Below are 20,747 nucleotides of genomic sequence, written 5' to 3' on the forward strand. Positions count from 1 at the left end.
CTTCTAAAGGTAGAGACTCCAATTGTATTTTATACAATTTGAATGACCTAAACTCACTTTTTTTAATAGTCAAGTAAGTCAGATATGAGCCAAATGAACTCACAGAGGAGGCAGTGTAGGAAAAGAATGGAAACATTTAAAGAGGCAAAAATCCATCTGTAATCACCATGTTCTTTGTGTGTTATAGTCACAGGCCAAAGAACTTCTCAGTGAACATATTTTTCCCCTTACGTTGATCCATATTGACAGCCACCCATGGACACTAATTTCTTAAGGGTAGACTGTGGCTTGAAAGAGGTGGAGGCAGCCATGTACTATATTTCACTGAAACACATTTGCCATGAAAATAACTGTTATTGCTGTTGCCACTCAGTGGTCAATGCATTACAGTATGAAGAGGGGGAGTTATATAAATTATGTTTATACCAGCTTCCTTGAAACTGACAAGGTGGAGATGGGGGGTGGTGGGGAAACCCAGGTTAAATTATCCCCATGTTCAGTAGTTGTTGTTAGGGGGAAAAAGCTGAAATGGCAGCGCACATCAGGGTGCAGATGTAAGCAATCTTTCACCCAGTCTGTTAATAAAGAGCAAGGTTTGCTTGCTGGTGCCCCAGTAAGCCATGCCTCATAAGCATTGTGGTTTCCAAAATTATTTCAAGTTAGGCACTGCTACAAGTAAAATATGCTGCTGGCTGTGAAATAATGAGAGGGATAATAAATATATAAAACTTGGAATCTCCTGATGAAAAATGAAAGAGATTTTATGAACCCAACCAGTCAGCTCAGATGAAAAACCCCCAGTGTGCTCACCATGATTAATGCCCTGGCCTTCCATGGGAGAAGCTCAGATTCAATTTCCTATTCTGATATCTTGTTCTGGAGGCAGCTATAGTTGGGATCATTACAGAGATAGTGAGTTCATCTAGTGCTGGTAAATGTGTGGCTCGAAGGTCCTGGTGAGAGAGGTTGAAAGGTCAAAGCTGTGGTGTGTCAGTGTGTACCCAAGAATAATGACCGTGTGTCTCTACAGAACCTGGTGCAAATATGAGAGGGGATACTTAGTGGCAGTAATATTGAACTTTGATATATCAATACAGACTACTCTTGTTAATTATCCTTCTGCTTATCATGACCCTGGGTGGTAGTTGAACGGGTCTTACAAGATCATCTAACAGACGAGGAAACAGAGATGTAGGGAGTTATGCCTAAGCTTGCATGATTGGTAAGTGGTAGGGCCCAGAGGAAAAGCTCGACTCTACTGCTGGTGCAGAGCGCTTTCCATTAATCTCTTTAGTGTTACTGTTTCCCTAACCTGCTGTTAAACACACATGCACATGCACACACACACTTACACATACACTCCGTGGGGTACTAACAAACCAGGCATCCTGTCTAAATTAATTTATTTCATGAGATCATTTCTCCACACTCCATTTCACATTGCCTGTGGAGACATAAACTTAGTCTTGAGTAAAAGAATGAGGACTTTGGTCCCTAATTTGGCCCTAAATGTCATGTAGAAAATGTTTTCTTAACTCAATGTGAGCCCTGGAAGGCTTGTTTGCTTGACTTTCAAACGCTGCCAGCCAGAAGACACATCACTCTAACAGGTTTTACAGGGAAGGCTGAGTCCTGATGGAAAATTTAAGCCCAGGAGGACGTTACTGCCCAGGAAAGATTTGGGGGATGCATAAGTTTTAGGAAAAATTTCTCCTCAGCTGGAAATTTTGGCCCATGGGTTCCCAAGCAAGCTTAATTGTGCAGACACTAGATTTTATGAATTACCTTAAGGGTTGGTACAACCTCATCTCAAATTTTTTAAGTAAAGGAATGTCTCTTAATTAATCATGAAGTAAAAAAATGGAATAAAGCCAGAGGAAAATTTCATGTTTGTCTTATTCTAGATAACATTTTAAGCTCTTTGACCTGCTGAGCCCACAGAAACATGTCTGTGACACCAAGAAGTAAAATAAATTACCAGGTCATCGCACCTTGCCCATATCAGACCTCCTTTCACATTCAATAAATGATGTGTGATTAGAGGTGGGCCATTAACATCCCGAGGGAGGATGTTTTAGGAGCTCTTTTTCTCTGTCTGCTGAACATTGGGGCTGTAGCTGAGCGCCGCAGTATTCTAATCTACCTGTCATCTCATTTCAAGTGGAATGTTCTGATGGCTTCTGAATGTACATTCAGAAGTCTTTGTCTGAAACTAGCTTCCCTGCCACCATTCCCGGTAGCCACTGTGAATTTAACAATATGCTTTGCAATACACAATGGAACACCCTATTCCCACACAGAGGTTCCTGCGATTTTCACACTGTCATGTTTTGAGAAAAAGACTTAAAAGACCCCTTTAAAAAGCAAATACACAACACGTTAAAGTGACAGTCTTCATCTTTAGTGTGCCCAAGAATCACCTGACACCTGAAGAGCATGTAAAGGCCCTGACTATGAGCCCCCACTTCCCAATTCATTAGGTCAGTTACTGGCAGAGAATTTGCATTGTTACGAATTCCCACCTTATACTGATGCTGCTGGGAGGGGAACCACATGTTGAATAGCACTGTTCTAGAATTAGATTTTCAGATTAACCAGTTATTAAATGGGAATTTGAGAGAATGGGAAAGAGAATGGTACACTGTGATGCAGAAAGAATAATGAAAAAAATTTCAGAGTGGGAATAGTGTGTAGAGGACAAATACGGTTGCAGGTTCCCCAGAAGAGAGCTCTGGGAAGCCCATGAGTGAAGAAATAATTATAGAGGAAGGCAGAAATATGCGGACCTTATCAAAATGTCCTCCTTTCACACATTTAACTAAGGACAGCCCTGGGACTCACAAGCATCACCCATAACCCTCGTGTACCCTCCACTTACGAATGGAAGCCTTTCAGAACATTGTGCATCATAACCTTTGACTATAAATATAGACTTTAAGATTGGCAAACTAATAAGCAATATAGGAGTCAAGTAAGGTATTGTTTTTGAATGACTAAGAAACTCTACTTGCCTTTAATGTGGAATCTATTGAAATGCATAATAGAAAGAAATTGGGGAGGAGGGATGTGGAGGTGGGAGAAATTGGAGGCTGGGTGTGGTTGGCTGAGGGCTTCAGATACTATATACTGTTCCTTTGAATTCCTTGAACAACCTTAGGCATGGATCTTCCTAGCAAGGGTCCTCAGTAACCTTTGACCATGTTGTCCAGACTGACAAAAGTTCAGGGATGCTCTTTGTTGCTTCCGAAATGAGAAGATTGAGAACAACTGCCAAGTCTTTGAATTGTGTACCAGTGGAGCTGAGCCTCAGAGCTGCTGAAAGCTGAGAATAATTATTTCACCACTGCAATGACTTAGCTGGGGTAAGAAGTCACCAGATTGGGTCCTATTTCTTTTTTCTTTCTTTTCTTTCTTTCTTTTTTTTTTTTGAGACAGAGTTTCGCTTTGTTAGCCCAGGCTGGAGTGCAGTGGCACAATCACAGCTGACTGCAACCTCCACCTCCTGGGTTCAAGCAATTCTCATGCCTCAGTCTCCTGAGTAGCTGGGATTGCAGGTACCCACCACCATGCCCAGCTGATTTTTTGTATTTTAGTAGAGACAGGATAGCACCATGTTGCCTAGGCTGGTCTCAAACTCCTGACCTCAGGCAATCTGCCCAACTCGGCCTCCCAAAGTGCTAGGATTATAGGTGTGAGCCACCACGCCCAGCCGGGGCCTGACTATTTCTAGTGTATGAGTTTTAAAAATAGTTGAGAAGTGTGGCTCAGAATGTGGCCAGAAAAATGATTGCCCTCCTGCAGTTTCTGGCAACCCAAGGCCTCTATGGCAGCTCTAACACGTCCAATCCTGTTTCCCAAGCAGCACCCAATTCTTTAGACTCCTAATTTCTCCCTGCTCCTCCTCTATCAAAAAATTGCCTCCTATGCCCTAACCATACATGAAAATAATAAGTGACTGTGGCTAAGTCATTTGATGAACACTACAGTTGGTATTTTCTTTCTTTCTTTTTTTTTTTTTTTGAGACGGAGGAGTCTCACTCCGTCGCCCAGGCTGGTATGTAGTGGCTTGATCTCGGCTCACTGCAATCTCAGCCTCCTGGGTTCAGGTGATTCTCCCACCTCAGCTTCCTGAGTAGCTGGGATTACAGGTGTGTACCACCATGCCTGGCTAATTTTTGTATTTTTAGTAGAGGTGGGGTTTCCTCAGGTTGGCCAGGGTGGTCTCAAACTGCTGACCTCAAGTGATCTGCCTGCGGTGGTCTCCCAAAGTGCTGGGATCACAGGCCTGAGCCACCGTGCCCAGCCTCACAGTTGGCATTTTCTTATCTTTCACATCTTAGCTCACTGATTATCTCTTCGGAGAAACTTCTTACCATCTAATCTAAAGAAACAGCTGTTCCTTTATCATCTCACTCTTGTTTATTTTCTCCACATCATTTACTACTCTTTGAAATGGGCTTGTTCACTTGTTTACAAGTTCCCAGCCCACCTTCAGTATAAGCTCCATGTACGCCGAGATCTTGTTACTTTTGTTCACTGCCTTCTCTCCAGTGCCTACACCTGTGCTTGACATATAACGGGGGTCAGAAATATGTACTGACTACGTGAATGAATTCAAGCCAAAGTAAACATTGATAATGTCTTATGGGTTAACCCTATAGGACAAAATACATTTTGTCCTTTGACCCTTAGTTCTCTAACTCATAGGAATGGAAAATGTCAGAATTTCAAATTCTTTGGGGAAGCCCTTAGCATGTTTGTACCATTCCATGCACTGCTCAGTTGTGTCATGGAGGTGACTAGTGTGAACTCTGTTCAGATCCTGGGATGCACCATTACAGAAATAACTTTCTGGCCAAAAGGGCTAATTAGGGTCTCATGAAGGAAGTGGGAAGAGCTTATCAGCCCATATTCACCATTCCCTATCCTATGAGCATCTCCCTAGAGAGAGATCTATCTGACAATGGCTACCTCTCACTAGGTTACATATTTTAGAGGAAAGTGACATGTCATTTCGAGGCTTTGTATTAAAGCAAACTGAAATATAAATTCCAGGTACATGACCTCTGCTTGTCTGTACCCCAAATGAGTCCTTATCCATTTGTTTTAAATTGAAGACTTGCATCGTTCTTTACCTTTCATGTCTTTTCTGTTTCCAAGAAGACCAAAGAAGAGGAAATAATAGAAGGTAGAGATTGTGAACTTTTCTATGATTTGTGGTGATATTAAGGTTTTGCCATCTGCCAGTATATTCCAATGAGTTTGAGAAGACAGAAAACCTGGGTTCTGAAAGATATATATATTTATTTAATGATAGGACTTCCCCAAGAATATGGCCTAGAACAGGAATTTACGAAGTGTCGTTTGGGAACTAGCAGTATCAGTACCACTTGTGGATTTGTTAGAAATGCCAGTTCTCAGGCATTGCCCTAAACTCAAGGTGTTGGGAAGGCTGGACTCCCTCTGGGGAGGTTTTTTTTTTTTTTTTCTCTTTTACTTTTTCCCCCCCTCTTCAAGGTTCTGGTGGCTGCCAGTGTTTCTTGACTTGCATCTACATTTGTCCAATCTCTGCCTCCGTGGCCATGTGAATCAGAAACTTGGGTGGAGATAGCACTTCATGTTTTAACCAGTACTTCAGGTAGTTCTGATGTGTGCTGAAGTTTGAGTATTAAAGTCTAGAACCATGGTACCCAATACGTAATCTGAAGTCCAACAGCATCAGCATCACCTGGGAGCTTATTAGAACTGCAGAACCACGGGCCCCACTCCAGACCTATTGAATCATAATCAACATTTTTAACAAGATCCCCAGGGGACAATTATAAAAATTAAAGCCTGAGAAACACTTGATCTAGAATCTATATAGATGGTCATGTCTTGGTAATCGGTTATAGGAGAAAACAGAGGATATTGAAATATTGTATCTTGAATTTTTAAAAGCTCAGGTTTTCCTTTTCTTAATCTTACATATTTTAATAGTAAGAATAATCAATTTCTTTTTTACTGTGACAATTTTTCTTAAAGTGGCCTCAGCAGATGAATCTTCTGGAGTATTAATTAAAATTCATATTCCTCAACCATACCTTAGTTTTACGAAATAGAAGACATGTCCTGGAATCTGCATTTTTAACAAGCATCTTGGTGATTCTTATACATTTTAGCCTAAAGATGAAGAATGTTTGTCTTGAAGATAGTTTTTCTCTATTTTAAATCTTTGGATTTGCCCTTGACCATTAACATCTGTTAATGTTCTAATGAAGAAACTGGAGTGAAAATTAATGCTATCAGAAGAAAAACAATGAATAAGCTTTACTATAAATTAATAGTATATTTTTAATTTTAATTACTGGATAGAGTTACTTAGGGATGTAGTCTCTTCTTTTGATATTTCTGATATTAGCAGATCTAAAACCAGAAAGATAACTTTTCTGAAACCCATAAAAATTTTAGAGAAAGGGCCCTAACTTATGTTGGACACTATCCTCGTTTTCTCATGTTATTATTTTCCCACCCAATTATTTTTCTATCAAAAATATAAATATTATAAAAAATTGAAAATGGGATTCAGGAGAACTCATCCCTTCGTTTTTGCTCATGACTTCCTCTCTTCATTTTGTTGAGGTTGTGGGAGAGCTGCCAAGAAATCCACACTGGTTAACAAATGGCTAATTGACAGTCACCCATCTGTTGATGTGATTTTGGCTGTTTTCAGGTAGAGTCAATGATCATTAAGTTTTGTCTCCCCTCATGGGGGAAAGCTGTGACATACTGATTACCTGTCAGTGTTAGAAAGATTTCTGACTTGTTACTTATGCAGACTAAACAAATCTTTCTTTAGGTTAGTGGCCCTGTCCCACATCTAGTTTCTATCTAAATCCATAGAGTTAAATTATTTTTATAATAGCAAGCAAATATTGCATTTTTTTCGTTTTGTTTAGGAAAATGCAGCTGTGCCTGGAGAGGTATTGCAATTTTTAACAGTAGTGGCATACACCTTGTGGTTCATATTTTGAAATACTGCAGAAATAAGTAAATGGCAAATCATGATTTCCCCTTCTAAATTTAAGCATTTTACCCTGTCTGCATCCTGTGTTTTCTCGTATGCCTTGTGATCTCTCTAGTATATAAAATATACAAAAGCATTTTCAGGGTGAGAGGGGAAAGATACAAGTGTGATGCTGTAATCTCTTCATGATTGAGAGCCTTGACTAGACACGACCCAGAGAGTTTAGTTTTGAAGCAAGACATAGCTAGTGACAACCAAGCTTTGAGGTTTTGTGTGAACATAACTTTTTTTTTTTGGCAATGTTTCTGTGGCAACGTGGAATATCAGCGTGGCTGTATGCTCTGTTCTTGTTTCACTTCTCTACCTTTTTTTTTTTTTTTTTTTTTTTTTTTGAGACAGAGTCTCACTCTGTTGCACAGGCTGGGGTGCAGTGGCATGATCTCGGCTCACTGCAACCTCTGCCTCCCAGGTTCAAGTGATTCTCTTGCCTCAGCCTCCCGAGTAGCTAGGATTACAGGCATGCACAGTGGTGCCCAGCCATTTTTTTGTATTTTTAGTAGAGATTGGGTTTCACCATGTTGGCCAGGCTGATCTCAAACTCCTGACCTCAAGTGATCTGCGAGCCTTGGCCTCCAAAAATGCTGGAATTACAGATGTGAGCCACTGCACCTGGCCTCACTACCTTCTTGTACTTAACTAATTACTACTTCTTTTCCTTGTGAAGTTGAAGTTGGCCTCATGTTAAGGCTGTGATCCATATGTAATCAGTCTATTTTCAGCAATTTTCTGTTTTCAGGAATGAACATGTAGGTCTTATCTAAGTCTTTTTTGTTTTTGAGACAGAGTTTCACTCTTGTTGCCCAGGCTGGAGTGCAATGGTGCAATCTCGGCTTACCACAACCTCTGCCTCCCAGGTTCAAGCGATTCTCCTGCCTCAGCCTCCAGAGTAGCTGGGATTACAGGCATGTGCCACCACGCCCAGCTAATTTTGTATTTTTAGTAGAGATGAGGTTTCTCCATGTTGGTCAGCCTGGTCAGGACCTCAGGTGATCCACCCGCCTCAGCCTCCGAAAGTGCTGGGATTACAGGTGTGAGTCACCGCACCTGGCCTTATCTAAGTCTTTACAGTGATTTAGGTTAGTTAAAAACATTTAGGATGATTACTTCTGAGACAAAGGAAGCAAAATCTACCACATAAACACTAAATTATCTTATAACCATACATTCAATGGGTTTATTGTGTACATACTATATACCAGGAACAGTGCTAAGTACTGGGGATATCATGCTTAGCAAATCAGATATGGTCTTTGTTTCTATGTAACTTAGATTATAATGGGAGAGATGGGCATTAATCAAATGATCATACAAATAAATACAGTTTTAACGTGATGAGTGTCAGGCTGGTTCAGGAAGTTTTCTTTAAAGAAGAGATGTTTGAATTGAAATTTGAAGGAAGGGTGAGTTAATTTGGTGAAGGAGAAAAGAACACCAATTCAGGCAGGACAAAGAGAAAGATGGTACTTTTTTTTTAATTAAAAAAAAAAAAAAAGAAATACTGGGGCCAGGTGTGGTGGCTCACGCCTGTAATCTCAGCACTTTGGGAGGCCAAGGTGAGAGGACTGCTTGAGGCCAGGAGTTTGAAACCAGCCTAGGCAACAGAGCAAAACCCTGTCTCTACAAAGAAATTAGCCAGGTGTGGTGGCATGTGCCTTTGGTTCCAGATACCAGGGAGGCTGAGATGGGAGGATCCGTTGAGCCCAGGGGTTTGAGGCTAAAGTAAGCTATAATATCACTGCACTCCAGCCTGGGTGGAAGAGCTGGACCCTGTCTCTTATTTTAAAAAAAAAAAAAGAGAGAAAAAAAAGGAATACTGTCGAGTACCTAGTTTTGGTTGGAGAGGATCATGAGTTGAATTTCAAACATGTAGAATTGGAAATAACATGGGGATACTTAAGAAATGATGTGACCTGGGCAGATTTCTAGACTGTTAAAATAAATTTGTGATTCCATATGAATTTATGATCCATATGATCCATCATTCCGTATGATCCAGACTTTACTGTGAAAAATGCCATTGGACTTTTGATAGGGATTGCATTAAATTTGTAGATTGCTTTGGGTGGTATGGATATTTTAACAATATTAACTCTTTCAGTCTATGAACATGGGATATCTGTTCATTGAGGTGCCTTCTTCAATTTCTTTCATTGAAGTTTTATAGTTTTCAGTGTATAGACCTTTCACCTCCTTGGTTAAATTTATTCCTATTTTATTTTGGGGATGCTATTGTAAATGGGATTGTTTTCTTGATTTCTTTTTTGGATGGTTCATTGCTAGTGTATAGAAAGGCTACTGATTTTTGAATGTGGATTTCACGTCCTGTAACTGTACCGAATTTATTTATTAGTTCTAACCGTTTTTATGAACTCTTTGGGGTTTTCTATATATTAGATTATGTCATCTGTAAGCAGAGACAACTTAACTTTTTCCTTTCCAATTTTGGATGGCTTTTCCTTCTTTTTCTTGCCTAATTGCTCTGGCTAGGACTACACTACTATGCCTAGTACTATGTTGAATGGCAGTGGTGAGAATGGGCACCCTTTTCTTGTTCCTGATTCAACACTTTTTTTTTCAAAGTGAAAGTGGCTTTATTAAGAAAGTAAAGGAATAGAAGAATGACTACTCTATAGACAGAGCAGCCCTGATTCAACATGTTGAATGAATTCTTGAACATTACAGCTAAAGTCATCAGGATGACAGGAAGACTTGCATTGCAGAACCAGGTGCTGACAGAGCCAAGGCTTTGGTGATGGAGGAAGAATGACAAGGGAGGTTGATGAGAATAGCAAAGACAGAAGTAGACAATTAATGAGCCAAACACCACCAGCCTCAGGATTTTTTTTTTCTAAAATAAGATTGGAGGAGCACTAGTCTGAGTGAAGTGTTCTTACCTGAGATCCAGACTTTATTTAGAGCCAGTGGTAAAGGGCACTGGGAGAAGAGATTTAGGATTTGGGAGTGTTTACTGGTTCTGAAGTGTCATTCATTGAGAAGAAAGCAGAATAGGTACCATTGTCTCTATTATTTTCTCTTTTAACAGATGAAGAAACAGAGGCTTGGAAAGAATAAATGATTTCTCAAGTCTACTGAGCCAAGAGGCAGTGAAGCCAGGACAAAAATCTAGGTCATCTGATTTCTAGCCCAGTTCTCTTCCCGTTCCCTCAGGAAGCATCAAAGCAAAGCAGCCAAGCCAAGTTGTCTAAGTCTGTCTGTCTTCCCGTTTGCTCAAAGACATTTGTTGTTTCATCTATTCCGATGAAAGTTTGTGATGACAAAGTTTGTTTTGTTAACTATAAGCCCTTTTTATACATGTTTTGAGTGGCCCCAAATGATTTTCTGAATTCTGGCATCATTTGTCTCAAACAAGCAAATTGGAAACCAGGAACTATAATACCTATGAGGTACGGCTTGGATAGGGAAGGGAAATGAGCAACGAGAATAATATTTTCCCACTGAAAGGCACTTAAATTCTTGTTTTAGGAGTTCATGTGAGAACATGTGCTTAATGAACACTTTCGATGTAACACACTCTCCCAACTCCCCAACTGAAGAGTAAACCAAATTGTAGAGAAGACATAGGTAACTTAACTATTTTCTTAAGATAATTTATGTCTTATTTTTTTCTGTCTCCAATTACTACCTTTGAAATCTGTTCTTTCATTAGTGTCAATTTTATTTTACTAAAATATATTTGGGAAGGCTATGTACATGCAAAATTTAGCATTAGACTTTTCTTTCTACACCTAAATATATCTGGAAGGGTCATTAAACTGGACAATTTTAGAATGGATTTATCCCTGATTCAAATCCTTAAGGGGTGTGTGTGTGTCCCCCAGAGTGCATGTTTTAGTAGACTGAAAACCGTCTGTGAAAATGTTTCCTACCTATTGATAATTAGTTATGAGTCACCTGCTTTTTCGTATGCCAATTAGGTCTAGGCCTGTTTGAAGTGCTGATAGAACCAATTCTTATTCACAGAGGCAATGGGTTTGTTGGAACTATTTGAATGATTCAACTGCTTCCACAGTAAATGCATTACTGTGTGATTATGTTTAATATGCTCCTGACATTCATCAAACAACATAGCATGTCACACTTTGAGAAAGAATACTCTGTACAGTCTTTCAAACTTAATTCTCCATCTGGAATGGAAATAAGAAACTACAGTTGATACAAAGAAAGTATTGAATTGGAAAGATTTCAGAAAAATCTTCTTTATGGCTTGCTGGGCAAACAAGTAGTCTAACTTTCTGGGAAAAGAATTAGGTAACTCATTAGAGGTTCAGTTCTACACTCATTGTTCACTTTTGCTGCATCCAGCATTGAACATGAAACAGGTAAAATGAATAGAACAAAGCATTCAATTAAAAAAAAATTCCCACTGCCTGTTTTTATTTTAAACTGGTGTCTTGGAAGCAATAAATATTTTAACTTTTACTTTATAAAAGTAAGTTCATTTCCTGTCTTTTAAAGGCTGAATCAAGTGGATAACTTATTTTTTAATTTTTAAAAGATTTTTCAGTGTGCTGTTTCCTTTTTTTTCCCCCTTCAAATTTTAAGTTCCAGGGTACATGTGCAGTACATGCAGTTTTGTTACATAGGTAAACATGTGCCATGGTGGATCGCTACACAGAACCTCCAAATCACCTGGGTGTTAAGTCCAGCATCCATTAGCTATTCTTTCTGATACTCTCCCTCCCCTACCCCCAACAGGCTCCAGTGTGTGTTGTTTCCCCCATGTGTCCATGTGCTCTCATCGTTCAGCTCCCACTTACAGTGAGAACAGGCGGTGTTTGGTTTTCTGTTCATGCGTTCATTTGCTGAGGATAATGGCTCCATCCATGTCCCTGGAAAGGACATGATCTTGTTCCTTTTTATGGCTGCATAGTATTCCATGGTGTACACGTACCCAAGTGGATAATTTAAAAACAGCAAAGTTTGTAATTGGCAAGATGATAAAGATAAAATAAAAAGAGCAAAATCAAGACTATAAAAGATGTAAGATGTCTGATATGCAGGAGTTAGTGTAGTGTGTGTAGGGTGAGTGTGACACTAAGTATATTTATAGAACTTAGTTTGAATTGATTTTATTGTTTCTACAACAAATATCCACCCTTACTGCTGAAAACCATTTAAAATCATATATTTGCATATTTATCATATAAGGTACATACTTAACTCCTTTATTAACGTTAATGCATATCATTATACAAAAATACCCATGGTGCTTTCTGTATGACCTGATTAAAAGTTGGTGTGTGTGTGTGTCTGTGTGTGTGTGTGTGTTTGGTGTGGTTTTAAAAATTCATTGACTTATTTGTATACTGTATTTAGAGGTATAAAAAACATTGGGTAACCTCAGTTATTTTTAATTTTAGTAACTTTTAAAGTGTCTTTTTTGTTCTTTTTTTCTTAGTAACATTATTGGCGTTAACAGGATTTTTAGTTTTTCCCTTTTTTCTCCTTAGTATCTTATTTTTTTATTTATAAACATTCATATGCTATACTATGCTAATGTTGGCTATAATTTAACTGTTATTCACTGCTTTGACGCTAGTTTCCTAATTGAATGTAGCAGAGGCTATAAAAGATGAGATTTACTCTGCTTAGCACCCTTCAGAAAAGTAGATATTGTAGCTTCCTTTAATAATTTATATCTTTGTTTAACAATTCTTACTCTCAGTAAATTCTTTGTATTTCTTAAGTAAATCTCATATGGGAATCAACCCTGTTCATATATTAATTGTCTTCTCCAATTGTTTTGGTTTGTTTTCTTTTGTGGGTTCTGCCCAAGGTAATCCTATAATGAAATGTGGAAATAAATAGTCCAAATGCACACAGAAGAATCACCCTCCAGTTCTTCAGTGTTCTTTTCCTCCTTGGCATATTACAAACACGGAGTTTAAGAGGGTGAGATCTGGGGTCAAGCACACTATATTTCCAATCCTAGCTTAGTCTCTTACCAGGTGGTGATGTGATTTTGTTTAGTCTCAGTTCTCCCCTCTCAGAAATGGTGGGAATAATGATTACACTCTCATTTGGATGTGGTAAGTATTATATGACATCATGTTTAACATACTACTTGGCACTATATAAGTGCTCAGAATAAATTATACAACAATTCTAGTCCAGATATTGAAATACTTAAAATATATAATATTAAACATTTATTTTAGTTTGATGAAATATCAGAGCAGAAAAATAAGAAGTTCTTATTTAACATGTCTATGTGTGAATAAATTGAATGTGGGGAATTTGAACGTGTTAGCTCCTTTTCAAATAAAGCCTCTGTAAATAACTAGGACTTACACAGTAAAACAATACCCCAAGTGAAAAATTACACTCCATATATAAAGTATATATTGCACAAGTTACCCAGAAGTGATATATAAAGATATTTAATATCCTGGAACTTATTCAACTACAACTGTGATGCTATACACAAGTTGAGTTCTTACTCCTGGGTAATAGTACTTTCATTTATATAGCATTTTACAAGGCCCTTTTACATACCTTAGCACATTTTATCTTCACAAAAATCTTGCAAGACAGGCAGAACATGTGTTATTACCCTTACTTTGCAAGGGGAGAAAACCGAGTTTGGAGAAGGAAAGTAACTTGCTTAAAGGCCACAGAATTTCTGACAGGGTAAGAACTCCCTTTCCATCACTAGTTCTGGGATCTCCCCCCTCATGGTGCCTCTCTGCCAGCCTCAGTAATGACAAGGTTCAGAGTTGAGACAAGAGATCAGAGAAGGGAAGGTGTTTGTACTTTTTGTTGCCATCTGCCAGGCTCTGTATTTGTAAAAGGTCGTGGGCCAAACACCTCTGGCATGCTCCTTCTCACTGTCTCTAGTTTCCTGTTCCTCAGGACTCTACCTATATAGGGAAATGTCTCAGGATGGCACTATGAGACTGACACATGAGTGCTCAGAGGTGAGAAAGAGGGGGCTAGATAGAGTTTCCAACACGAGGAAGGAAGAGGACGAGGCTTTGGAGAAGGGGAGATGAGAGTAGGGAGACCATGTCTGTAGCGCTCTTTCTAGTCATGAAAGAACCTCCATGCCTCCCAATTCTGAGGCATCTGCTATTTGCTAAGGCAGATAGCAAGTAACAATGATCTACTCCTTCTTGGAGAGCTGATTTTTTCGAGGATCAGTGGAAGTAAACAATTTTTTTTTTTTTTTTTTTTTTTAAGAAGAGAGATTTATTTCTTACAGTTCTGTAGGCTGGGAAGTCTTCCAGCCTCAAATGGAAGATGGAGGGGCCACATCTGGCCAGGGCCTTCATGTTTCATCCTCCCATGGCAGAAGGAAGGGAGAGGAGGAGGGAAGAGAGAGAGAGAGAGACACACACACACACGCACACACACACACACACACACACAGAGAGAGAGAGAGAGAGAGAGAGAGAGAGAGAGAGAGAGAGAGACGGGTGGGGGTGGGAATAAAGATTTGGAGAAGAGGGCCGAACCCATCCTTTTATCAGGAACCCACTTCTGAGATAACTAACCCACTCACATAACAATGGCATTAATCCATTCATGGGGGCTCTGCCTAGTACCTCTTAAAGGCCCCACCTCTCTGTGCTGTTGCTTGGGGGATTAAGTTTCCAATGCGTGAGCTGTGGGGGACACGTTCATACCATAGCAAACTCTATTCGCAACATCTATTTCTTGTGGTGTCAGATGAGGTATTCTGTATCTTCCTAGGAATTTGTCCATTTCATTTATCTAATTTGTTGGTGTTCAATTCTTCATATTATTTCTTTCCAATAATTTTTATTTCTATAAGGTGGGTAATAAAATCTTGACTTTTGTTTCTGATTCTAGTAATTTGAGTCTTTTTGGGGGTTGGTCAATCTAGCTAAATGTTTGCCATTTTGTTGAGCTTTTCAAAGAACCAACTTTTGATTTCATAATTTTTTTCTCTATTTCTTTTCTATTCTCTATTTCATTTATTTCTGCTCTAGGCTTTCCTTCTTTCTGCTTTCTTTGGACTGTTATTATCAATTATTGAGAGTGTTGTATGAATATACCACATTATGACTATGTATTGGTGAAATTTTCTTAAGAACTTTAATTTCTGTGAAAATTTGCCTCATATATTTTGGGTATATGTTAAGTATATACAAGTTCGGAGTTATCATATATTTCAGGTTAATTGTTCCTTTTGTTGTTATCTAATATACTTTATTTCTAAAAAACTGTTTTGGCCAGGTGAAGTGGCTCACACCTGCAATCTCAGCCCTTTGGGAGGCTGAGGTGGGAGGATCACTTTAGCTTAGGAGTTTGAGGCCAGCCTGAGCAACATGGCAAAACCCCATCTCTACTAAAAATACAAAAACTAGCCTGGCATGGTGGCGTACACCTGTAGTCCCAGCCACTTGGGAGGCTAAAGCAGCAGAATCGTTTGAACTCTGGAGGCGAAGGTTGCAGTGAGCCAAGATCACACTGCTGCACTCCAGCCTGGGCGACAGAGCAAGGCTCTATCTCAATAAAAAAGTTTTGCCTTAAAGTTTAATTTGACAAATATTAGTAAAACTATGCCAGCTTCCTTCCTGTATAAAACTTATTGATCTGGCCGGGCGCGGTGGCTCAAGCCTGTAATCCCAGCACTTTGGGAGGCCGAGACGGGCGGATCACGAGGTCAGGAGATCGAGACCATCCTGGCTAACATGGTTAAACCCCGTCTCTACTAAAAATACAAAAAACTAGCCGGGCGACCTGGCGGGCGCCTGTAGTCCCAGCTACTTGGGAGGCTGAGGCAGGAGAATGGCGTGAACCCGGGAGGCGGAGCTTGCAGTGAGCTGAGATCCGGCCACTGCACTCCAGCCTGGGCGGCAGAGCGAGACTCCCTCTCAAAAAAAAAAAAAAAAAAAAAAAAAAAAAAAAAAAAAAAAAAAAAAAAAACTTATTGATCTGAGACCTTTAAAAAATATATATATAAGTATTTGAAGCTATAAATTTCCTTCTTAGCATTGATTTAGCTTCATCCCATGTTTTGGTTTGTTGTGCTTCTGTTTTTTTTTTTTTTTTTTTTTCAGTTAAAAGTGTTTTCCAATTTTACTTACGATTTCTTCTATTTATTTATTTATTTATTTATTGAGATGGTATCACTGTGTTGCTCAAGCTGGAGTGCAGTGGCACAGTCACTACTCACTGCAGCCTCGATCTCTGTGGCTCGGGGGATGGATCCTCTCACCTCAGCCTCCTGAGAAGCTGGGAGCATGGGCTCTGGCTGCCATGCCCAGCTAATTTTCCATTTTCTGCAGAGACAGAGTTTTGCCATGTTGCTCAGACTGTGATTTCCCATTTAACCATTGGTTATTTAGGAATGTATTGTTTAATATCCACATATTTGTGAATTTCCCAAATTTTCTTCCACTATTGATTTCTAATTTCATTCCATCGTGTTTGGAGAACACACTGCGTGATTTCAATCCTTGAAATTCTCCTGCCTCAGCCTCCCGAGTAGCTGGGACCACAGGCATGCGCCACCATGCCCAGCCAATTTATTTGGTACTTTTAGTAGAGACGAGGCTTCACTATGCTGGCCAGGATGGTCTTGATCTCCTGACCCCATGATCCACCCGCCTTGGTCTCCCAAAGTGCCAGGACCACAGGCGTAAGCCACCATGCCCAGCCTATTCAAAACATTTTCTATGTCTTTTTTTAAGTTTTGAAGTTTTCTCCACAGAGGTATTTATTTTCTTCGTGAATTCCTAGGTACTTTTACATTTTTTATTGAGAGGTACTTACCTTATGTTTCTTTATTACTGGTGTTCAGAAATGATATTAATTTTGTAGAATGATCATGTGGCTGGAAAATGTGCTAAAATGTCATTCTAAAAGTTTGACTATTTATTCTGTTAATTTTGCGAGTTTATCAACTCACCTTCAAAAATCTGTTTTTATTTCTTCCTGTGCTAGTTTTTACACCTCTTATTATGTCTGGACCATTGTACTATATATATATTTTTTCATTATACTATATTAAAACTAGTGGTGATAGTAATTTCCCCTCAAATTTGGACTGAAAGTCCCCTTTTAAGAAAACCCCAAATTCAGCCTGGGCAACATGGCGAAACCACTTCTCCACTAAAAATACAAAAATTAGCCAGGCATGGTGGCATGCATTTATAGTCCCAGACACTCAGAAGGCTGAGGTGGGAGGATTGTTTGAGCTCAGGAGGCAGAGGCTGCAGTGAGCCAAGATGGTGCCACTGCACTCCAGCCTGGAGGCAGAGTGCTGTCTCCAAAAAAAACAAAAACAAAAACAAAAACAAAAAACAAACAAAAAAACCCCTAAAAATGGGAAACAAAGGTAAGTTTATAACTTTCTCTCATTAAAAGTGGATGATAGTGTATACTCACTTCCGCAACATATATACTAAAATCAGAATGATACAGAGAGAAAAGTGGATGATGGCTTCTCTGGTTACCTTGAAAAAAAAAAAAAAATTCTTTTAAACTGGATAACCCAGCTGGATGTGACGGCTCACTCCTGTATTCCTAGCACTTTGGGAGGCTGGGGCAGGTGGATGACGTTAAGTCCAGGAGTTCGAGACCAGCCTGGGCAACATGCAAAACTTTGCGTCCACAAAAAATAAAAAAATTGGCTGGGCTCGGTGACTCATGCCTGCAGTCCCACACCATGGGAGGTCAAGGCGGGCGAATCACTGGAGGTTAGGAGTTCGAGACCAGCCTGGGCAACACGGTGAAACCCTGTCTCCACCAAAAACACAAAAATTATCTGGGCATGGTGGCATGCACCTGTAATCCCAGCCACTAAGGGGGCTGAGGCAGGAGAATTACCTGAACCTCGGGAGGTGGAGGTTGCAGTGAGCCAAGATTCTGCCACTGCACTCCAGCCTGGGTGACAGTGCGAGACTCTGTCTCAAAAAACAAAAAACAAACAAAAAATTAGCCGAGTGTGGTGGCGGGCATTTGTAGTCCCAGCTACTCAGGAGGCTGAGGTGGGAGGATCACCTGAGCCCAGGAGGTCAAGGCTTTGGTGAGCCATGATTGTACCACTGCATTCCAGCCTGGGTGACAGAGTGAGTCCTAGTTTTAAAAAAATAAAGTGGATAACCCCCAAAACCACTGTCCTACTTTTAGAAACTCCAGGATAGTTTTGGGAGGGGAATTTTGGAGTCTCATTGGCCATGTAAGGGATTACAAAGGGTTCTCAGGGAGAATTGTGGGGCTGATTGCGTAGTGCCCAGCTCTACTTGGAAATCTCTTTTTACAACATTTCCATGGAAATCAAGACACAGACGCAGATGTTTGGGTTAAAATGAGACAAAGGAAACAATAGTCATGTACAAGAGGCAAGAAAACCTCTTTTTTAAATGGTCCATATTTATTAGTACTCTGGTCAGAGAAATTCAAAGTCTACCATATTGGAGATTTTCTGGAATTCCAGGCTGTCTGTTAGACTGTAGGCTTCAAAGCTTTGGCTTGTCATACTGGGCCAGGTTTTTGTGGGAGATAGGCCTACAGCTGGACCAGCAAAGTGCTGAGAGAGAAATCCTGTCCTGCTACCTGGTACTTTGTGGGTGAGAGATACTGATACAGACAGTGGAAAGAAGAGCTGGATATCTCATTCTCATCAGGAAGATTGTACAGTTCTATGATTTGGGATATGTCATAGGCATCAGAGTACAAAGCAGGAACTGGGGCCACCAGCCTCTCCCATTGAGTATCTTGCATTTGGAAGTCACTTGTGGGACTTTCAGTGAAGGTAGAGTTCCAGGCCCAGTTGGAAGGGTCTAAGGGCTGAGGTGGAAGGGAGCTGTAGAAATCTGAAACCACAGGAGAAAAAGCATAAAGACTGGGGTGTGTTCAGGGGGAGGTGGGCACATTCTTCTTGAATGGAAGGATCTGGTTTGCTTGCTTTGCTGATTGCTGCTGCTTCAATCTGAATTGCCAGTTCCTGAACCAAGCCTTTACTGTTGACTCCAGTAGGTTGAGTTTCAAAGCTAGTTTCTCCTGAAGATTTCTATCTGGGAACATGGTCTGGCTAAACAGAGCTTCTAGCTCTTCATACTGTTGGTGGATGAACGAAGTACGTTTTTGATGCCTTCTCCATATTGCTATAGTCCCAGCTACTCAGGAGGCTGAGGTGGGAAGATCACTTGAACCTGGGAGGTTGAGGCTGCAGTGAGTGGAGACCATGCCACTGCACTCCAGCTTGGATGACAGAGTGAAACTGGGACCAACTGGATCCTGTAGTGGTTCACCTTCATATTGGAATCATTCCTGTTGATGAAAGGGTCTGGCTGGAAATTCTCTGGCTGGAAATTCTGTTCATCATGGTTTCTCAAATCTGTCATGAATCCCCTTAGACTAACCATTTTCAGTCCTGCGTGGTGTGTCTCTCGCTGGAAATGCAGTTTCCTTAGTGTATCCAAAAGTTTTAAAATAACAGCCATATCCAACTCAACAATAAAAGAACAAATAACCCAATTAAACAATGGACAAAGATGTGAATCGACATTTCTTCTAAGAAGATACATAAATGGCCAATAAGCACATGAAAAAGATGCTCAATAAATATCATTAGTCACTAGGGAAATGCAAATCAAACCTACAACAAGATACCACTTCACACTCACCAGGATGGCTAAAATAAAAAAGACAGAAAATAACAAGTGTTGGTAAGGATGTGGAAAAATTGGGATACTCATGCTTTGCTTGTGGGAATGTAAAATGATGCAACAGCTTTGGGAAACAGTTTGGCATTTCCTCCTAAAGTTAAACAGAGTTACTTTAGGATCCTGCAGTCCCACTTCTGGATATATACCCAAGAGAACTGGAAACATATGTTCACACAAAAACTTCTATACTAATAATGTATACATTATATCTATACAATGGAATATCATTCAGCCATAAAAAGGAAAGAAGTATGAATACTTGATACAACAGGAATGAACCTTGAAAACATTATGCTCAGTAGACACAAAAGGCCATGTATTATATGATTCCACTTATATGACATGTCTGAAATAGACAAATCCATAGAGACAGAAAGTAGGTTAGTGATTGCCAGGGGCTGGAGGGGAAGGGGAAAGGGAGTGACTAATGGATATGAGGCTTATTTTTGAGCTGATAAAAATGTTCTGGAATTAGATAGTGATGGTTGTACAACTTTGTGAATGTACTGAACGCACCAAACTGCACATTTTAAATGGGTGAATTTTATGATATCTGGATCACTGTATATCTCAGTAAAAAATCCTTATCCAAGATGGTGATAACACCTAACATTTATTGAAGGGTAGTGTAAGAAATTGTGCTACAAGTTTTATGAATTACTTAATTCTCTTAACAGTCACAGGGATATATGACTCTTATTATTTCTACCTTACAGAGGGAGAAACTGAGGCTTACAGAGAGTTACTAATTTGTCTACGTCACATGGGGTTTAATGCCAGACTTCAGTTTTAGTTTGATACCAGACTCGGGTTTTTACCACTATGCGCTAGAGCGTCTGTAATAAGCATGACTAGACTTTGAATAATTTCCTGTTCTCTCTATATTTGGGTCACTGGGTTCACCTTTGGTGTTTTTGGACCTTTTGATATTTTATTCCTTCAGGATTCTATAATTGGATGCTCTAGTGACCAGGAATAGGGAAAGATCTGTCTGGCATTCCACTTCTCATCTCTCACTT

General features: G+C 39.8%; 1 pseudogene; it reads right to left on the bottom strand.

The window, feature by feature from the left end:
• Positions 1-18,446: 18,446 nt before the first annotated feature.
• Positions 18,447-19,503, bottom strand: LOC104660931 (annotated as a pseudogene).
• Positions 19,504-20,747: the final 1,244 nt, after the last annotated feature.

The sequence above is a fragment of the Rhinopithecus roxellana genome, chromosome 3, assembly GCF_007565055.1.
Source record: "Rhinopithecus roxellana isolate Shanxi Qingling chromosome 3, ASM756505v1, whole genome shotgun sequence".
Taxonomy (NCBI): domain Eukaryota; kingdom Metazoa; phylum Chordata; class Mammalia; order Primates; family Cercopithecidae; genus Rhinopithecus; species Rhinopithecus roxellana.